Raw genomic sequence first — 7,501 nt, forward strand, 5'->3', positions numbered from 1 at the left:
TGTCAATGGTTGTAAGGCAACGAAAAATGGTGAAATGATGAATGCTACAACTATGGTAAGAATGGGCATCATGCAAAATATTGTAGATCCCTACCAGCACAAGGTAATGTTGCTACATCCCCCAAAAAGGAATGAGGATGATGAAAATTAGGATGTCTAGGTATCCTTTGCAATAGAAGATTTCACATTTTGCTGTATTATTAGACTACAAGAGAAGCTCTCTCTTATAGTAGTGAGTACCAAACCTGTCAATTACATTGATGATTGGGTTATTGATTCTGGTTGTTCTAACCATATGACTAGAGACAAAAAAAGCTAAAAGATTTGACAGAGTACAAAGACAGTCTAGTGGTGATGACAACTGATAATTCTAGGTTACCAATTTCTCACATTGGTAATACATTGATGCTACCTCGATACAAGTCTTAGCAGGTGGAGTTGCAACATGTCTATCACGTAACTAGAATGAAGAAGAATTCATTATTAATTTCTCAACTGACAGCATCTGGCAACTACGTATTGTTTGGACCTGATGATGTCAAGGTGTATCAACATCTGAAAGTTATAGGTACACCAACAATGCAAGGGAGACGATTGGAGTCAATGGGTTTGATGTTAGCTCAAGAAGCCTATATTGATAAAGCAAGAAAGAGTGAGACAGCTAATTTGTGGCATACAAGATTGGGACATGTCAGTTATCACAACTTGAAGATTATGATGTCGATACAAGTCTCAGCTGATTTGTTAAACCTATCTCTTGCAAATAGGTCTACAATTAAGGCTTATCTAAATGGCTCAGTTGAGAGGTATAGGGCACGCCTCATTGCTCTTGGATTGTCTCAGAAATATAGGTTAGACTATGATAAAATGTTTAGCCCAATGGCAAAGTTAACCATAGTTTGAATTCTATCTACAGTTGTAGCTAGCAAGTCATAGAAGCTTTGGTAGATGGATGTCAAAAATACTTTCCTTTGTTCAGAGCTGGATCAAGAGATCTATATGGGTCAACCACATGCGTTTGGAGACACAGTCTGACCGGTCCTGTATGCAAATTGAAAAAAAGTTTTATGTGAATTAAAACAAGAACCAAACCAAGGGCATGATATGGCAAGATAGTGGAGTTCTTACTTTAAAGTGGATATTCTGTAGCACCTGCAGATTCTAGTTTATTTGTGAAAGCGAGCAGTGGAAGGTTAGCTATTGTTCTTGTATATGCTGATGACCTAATCATTACATGTGATGATGATGAAGAAATTCAACGAATTAAAGAAAACCTGCATGTACGTTTCCAAATGAAGAGTTTGGGGGAGCTAAAGCATTTTCTTGGTCTTGAGGTTGATAGGACCAATGAAGGTTTATTCTCGTGTCAAATGAAGTATGCTAAAGACTTGTTGGAGAAATTTGGGATGCTTGAGTGTAACCCTATCTCAACTCCAATGGAAGTCAATGCCAGATATTGCTCTATTGAGGACAAAAGTATTGATGATGCTACCATGTATGGACAGTTGGTAGGTAGGTTAATATATCTTACTTTGACTAGACCTGACATATTATATGCAGTTAGGATCGTGAGTAGATTCATGTAAAATCCAAAAAAGACACGTTTATAAGCTGTGCGTCAGATTTGGAGATACATCAAAGGGACCATTGACTATGGTCTATTGTACACGAAAGGAGAAGCTTGTAAAATGACTGGATTTTGTGATGCAAATTATGCCAGTGATCATGATACAAGGAGGTCAAACACAAGTTATATGTTTAGCCTTAAATCAGTCGCAATTTCTTGGCGTAGTAAGTGACAACCGACAGTGTCAATATTTAGTACAAAAGTAGATTATAGAGCAACCGCTTCAACAGCATAGGAAAGCACGTGGTTAGTGCAACTTACGAAGGATTTACACCAACCAATTGATTACCCAATTCAGTTACACTGCGAAAACTAATAGGTATTCGTATGGCTGAAAATCCAGTATTTCATGTGAGAACAAAGCATATTGAGTTGACTATTATTTTGTTCAAGAAAAGATATTACAAGGAAAAGTTGACTTGAAGTATGTCAACACAAAATGATCTATTATTTTGTTCAAGAAAAGATATTACAAGGAAAAGTTGACTTGAAGTATGTCAACACAAAATGATCAAGTTACAGACATATTCACAAAGAGTTGAGTTCTTGCAAATTCGTTAAGTTTCGGGAAATGCTCAGCAGGACTATAAGAAAAGTCACTGCTGAGGGGAGTGTCAAAAGTCATCACTAACTTTGTTGACAAAGAGCCATACTGAGCCATAGCCATTTATTATGCCTACTAGAAGCTTGTAAAATGCAAAGTCCAAATTTGCAGCAGAACATTAGAATTGTGTGCAGCAAATCATGCTTGGAGCATGCTTATTTCTTAAGCCAGATTTGGTTGTGTACTTCATCAGAATTTCTAGCAATTGGACATTAAATGAGAAGAGGTAAATTGCAGCCTCTTGTCAGGTGTTCACTAGGATAAATAGGAGTTTATTTGCCATTCTTGGCATCCCATCCTCATACGAGAATAACAAGAGCTCAAATAGAGTTAGAGCTTAGATAGTGGTTTGACATTTAGAGAGCAAGTTTGCATGAGTATTTTGAGTAGATATCTCAAGAGTGAGACTTTGATAAAATTAGAGCTGATATTTTCAAGAGTGAAACTTAATTTAGTAGTATCTAATATATGTTTATTTTGTGAGTGTCATTAATGTATACACTTTGAATGTAATAAAATTGTTCGTTTGTCACCTTTATTAATGGATTCAGTCCATTAATTTGATATTAGACCCCACCACAATCCAAAAGGTATTAAATTCAATACCGGAATAATCAAGACGGTGGTCATCAGTATTACTACTGCTCTTCCCCATCTCTTTATTCAATTCTTTCTTCTTTGAGTTTTCAACAACTGGAATTGAAAAACCTTTTTCAAGAATCAACAATTAGACTCAAGAACACTTGCTTAATCGAAAAAATAAACACTGAGAATTCAACTTCTCAAAATTAAGTAAAATGTTCTCCCTTTCTCTACTATACAAGTATTTATGTGACGCCCCCACTTCTCCCTAAGGCGAACCAAAGGGTATCTGCGGGACGCCTGCCTAGCTCTCGCCAGGACTCAAGCAATTCCATTCAACTTATAGCCGGACCACACAACACAAGCCAATAACTTAAATACAATAAATGCGGAAGTATTCAAACTTAATAATAATCATCCATTCTCCAAACCACACGTCAGAATACAGATTACATTTCGTCCAAAGGTTACATTTCCATACCAAAAGTACAATTCCAAAACCAAAGGCATAACCAAAAGTAATACCAAGCCCTAAACAAAAATACATCAAGAGGGCTTCTCCATTTTACCTCCGAGTTCAAACCTGTTAAGGAAAACAAATCTACAGGGTGAGCAAAACGCTCGTGAGGCCAAGAACACACATGCAACCACATAGTTCAGATAACAAGCCCAATAACAATTCAGGTATTATCTTGCAAGTAATTAATAACACCAATAAACTGTAACCAGAAACAATTCAAGGATATAGAAGCTCTCAGGAGCTAAGTTCCACATTTGCCGACACCGTTTATATATCTTTCCGTGATGACTCTCCGTCACCCGGATTGATATTTTCATATCCGTAGTTCACCACTTACTTCCCATCCGTCCACCGTACACCACTTCGGGCCCGCACTACATTTATAAGGCGATACTATACGAGTATGCCAAGTGAGATCTCTCAATAGATCAAGCTTATCATTTGAGTCTCATGGCTCACCGAGGTTCCCGACCAAGCCCATGCCGGCTCGAGTTCCAAGGTCGGCCTATGAGTTTGGGCGTCCCCCATTTGTCATGTAAATGTCGAGGAGATTCACTCCATCGACGTATGCAATCATAGCATACCATTTCATGTATTCAAGCATTTGATAGGTTTAAGCAGACATTTCAAGTCATGTAAACCAAGCAAATCATGTTAAGCATGAGTCATTCGTTTCAAATGAGAACGAGTGCGATCAAGTACACACTCGACTTCATTTTGTCAAAATCAGTTAAGCTAAGCATGAAATCAGGTGAATCAAGCATGAATCAAGACTTTAGGGTTCAAGTAGGCATACACTTGACACTCACCAAGTTATGCAAGCAAGTAAATTGGAGGAAGAGTTCAAACTTCCACAGTAGGGTCCTCTTGGAGGTCCTCGTGCGTGCCTGAGCAAATAATAATGAATTATCACCCATATCCCAAATATCGAGGAATAATTCGTTCACTAGTATTACTCTAGGAAATTCCGTGAAAATGAACCTCAATTACTCGTAAATAGAGGTTCGAGAGAGGTTTAATAACATTCAACAATATTTAAGTCTTTATCTAGGAAATCGGGGATAAAACGTTTAGATAATATCAAAAGAATAAAGAGTTCTTGAAAAACTCTATTTCCTTGAAAGTTGGAAAATTTTCAGTTTTGTTATGAATCTTTAAAAAATCGTAACTCACTCGGCATAAGTCGAGAATTGGAAAACTTTATACCGTTGAAAACCTATTAGAAAGTACTGCAAGTTCCTAGAAGACACTTTTCCATGAATCGAAGTGGAAAGTGTTCAAAAATGAGCCTAAAGTTGCTGTTCTAGATTACCAGGATTGAGCCGGGGTTGGTTTTTCGCTAACTTTGGAAATTCGGAAAAAATCACTCGTTGCAAACCGGCCCTTGAAACTTATAACTCAATTAGAAGTACAAGTGAAGTTTTGGACAGAACAAGCGGCTCAGGAATCGGAGTTTCGAGCACCAAGATATGATAGCTCAAAGTTGGGAGAAATTCAAGACTGTTACAAAATTTCCAGATTTGGTTCCGACTTTGGACCTTTCATTAAGTGTCGAAACGGACTTGGATTGACACCAAATTTTGCAGTATAATACTCCCATATGACAGGTATCTCTCTATCAAATTTCATGGAAAAATACCCTCGGAAGGGTGGTCATTCAATCAACCAAAGTTTGGAAAAATCCTTAAGGCAATCTGCCTTTAAACTTTCATTACCCATTTCAAAACGTTTAATCAAGCAAACTATCCAATCATGGTTCATTTGTGAAATAAAGGCCTAAGAAACATCCATAATGCCTTTGGTAAGTGTTTGGTATCAAGAACATCAATTAACAAGTTCACTACAAGATCTTGTTCCAAACCAGTCCAACATTAGGTTTTTTTTCCAAAACAGAGCAGTCCACTTGTTTCAGTCACAACTCAGTCAATTTAACTCGAAATCGAGCATGGCTTATGCCGTTGGAAAATACATTCATAGGGCTAAAATATCACAGAAGAAATCGTTTCCAAATTCGGCACCCATCTGGTTCAAATTCGGGCATCAAGTTGCTGCCTGAACACTTCATTCCAGATGAACAGAGCAACAGGACAGCGAACTTAAAACATTTGGTTCGGCTTTCTCACAAAGAATCAGAACGTGCATTATATACCAAATTAAAGCCAGGAATGTCTTTTTTCCAACGCCACCAACGGCACATGATTTCGACATCCGAGGATAGAGTTATAGCCAAAATACTACCACTGGTCAGAATCATACGCGAACAGTTTTCCAGACTTGCTAGTTTCTCAAGAAAAATTCATTTGCTCAATCAAACATCAATATTTTCTAATGAAATTTTTCACACATCTAATACATCCTATAAACATCCAATTCAAGCCGTTAGACCATTAAAAATTGGCCTGGAAATGGCCGAACAGAGCAGGGGCAAAATGGTCAAGTTTGGCCCTTGCTCTCTACGTGAGTTTTCTAGCAGTTTCCTTCAACAAATCCATAACTTAAACACTAATCTGATATCATAAACTTCATCAAGCACAGAATCAGCAACAACCCAAGAGTGGGAATTCATAGAGCCCACTTTTCCAACAATACAAGCTACTAGAGTGACGATTCTAGCTCAAATGCATAAATCAAACTTCATAAAACAAGTTTAAGGAGTTAGATGGCTACCTACTTTGATGGCTGTTCAGATCAGAATATTTCGGTCCCTATGAAGCCTGAAGACAGCCATGAAACTCCTCCCTTTTCCAGCCTAAGTTGTTGTCCGAGTATTGAGCTAGTTGTAGTTAAATTTTGAGAGAATTTGGTGGAAGTTTGATAGTGATTTGCATGGCTTTGGAAGAAAGAAATGGTGAGAGTCTTTGGTTGTTTCTCTGCAGCAGTTGGCCGACTATGAAGCTAGAAGAAAGGAAATGAATTGCGGTTCTGATGACTTCGCGTACGAAAGACGCTTGACGTCTATTATATTAATTACGTCAAATCAATTATAACTAGTGTCCTACGTGCGCGTTTTGTATCCGATTTCTCTTACGTTCGTTGCACTAGTGCACTAAACCTCTAGGGCCCTTACATTCATATAAATATTATTCATTCTTAATTGTCCCAAAATAATGGTCCAAAGTCCCTCAATTAAGCGCGCACGTGAAAACACGTATTTCTAATTTAGGCGTAATAAAAATTAAAACCTTTGAAAACTCTTATAACGATCGTACCACTAGTTATTACTTGTGTGTTTAAACCTAAAATTGTCTATTTTAGGTCCATTGTATAGGTCTTAAATTTTTAGCTTATTGCAATCCCAATTGGCTAAAGTTTTTAGACACGTTTCCACTTTTTCGCTAAATAGGCTTATAAGAAAATACTTATTTATTTATCTATGTTTTTATTTTATTATTTTTAAAATGAGACACTTTAGAAATATAACGAACTATAAAATCATGTACTTAGGTCTAATAGGCTAGAAAATATTATTCGTGGCAAAAATCCAAATAAATAATTATTTTAGCCAAAATTAGGGATTTTAAAATAATGGAATTTTCGAATCCTCACAATTTATAAAAGACATTAAATGATATTTGTGATTTGATGAACTTTTGTAAGTGACTCCTTGCAGAATTGGGAAAGTATGGTGTTTGTGATTTTATTTGTTGAAATTTAATTGACATAATTGGTTGAGTTGAGTGGTTCCCATTTTTTCTTCTGATATTGGAGAAGTTGTAATACTTATTGATAGGAAGAAACACCTCGAGAGAGGTCCATCAAAGAGACCAATATGTAAGTTAGGAATCCAACTCTGACTCAAAAGCTTAAACTGTTAGGTCTTGGACCCTTACTTACATATTAACTGCTCTTTCTCCACTCTCGGACCAATGTGAGACATAACCCTTTACTTATGAACCTAACAAATCTCCACCTTCATGAGTAACCCCCACATGAAACCCAAATTTACAAGCCCTTCTTTGAACCCACTTTAATACTCAACGCAAACCCATCTTATCACCTAAGGTCACCTCTTCTCCCAATCATGGACCTACTCTTCTTCAAGATCCAAATTGCATTCTAGACCCCTGCCAACATTTGGCTCCTTGATTTAACACTAACCGGACCCCTACCAAACCCATGGCGCATTTGGTCCAGGAGCCAAACTCCTTAGCACTTTGTCCACCATCAA

The 7,501-nt window shown here is 37.2% G+C and overlaps 1 long non-coding RNA gene across 1 annotated transcript; it reads right to left on the reverse strand.

The window, feature by feature from the left end:
- Positions 1–3,200: 3,200 nt before the first annotated feature.
- Positions 3,201–6,271, reverse strand: LOC113722530 (uncharacterized). The gene is made up of 3 exons (XR_003456752.2): positions 6,001–6,271; positions 4,143–4,220; positions 3,201–3,396 (listed from the first exon to the last, which is right to left on the reverse strand). It is a non-coding gene; the product is annotated as an uncharacterized lncRNA (long non-coding RNA).
- Between the last annotated feature and the right edge of the window lie 1,230 nt (positions 6,272–7,501).

This window comes from Coffea arabica, chromosome 8e, assembly GCF_036785885.1.
Source record: "Coffea arabica cultivar ET-39 chromosome 8e, Coffea Arabica ET-39 HiFi, whole genome shotgun sequence".
In the NCBI taxonomy this organism is placed as follows: Eukaryota; Viridiplantae; Streptophyta; class Magnoliopsida; order Gentianales; family Rubiaceae; genus Coffea; species Coffea arabica.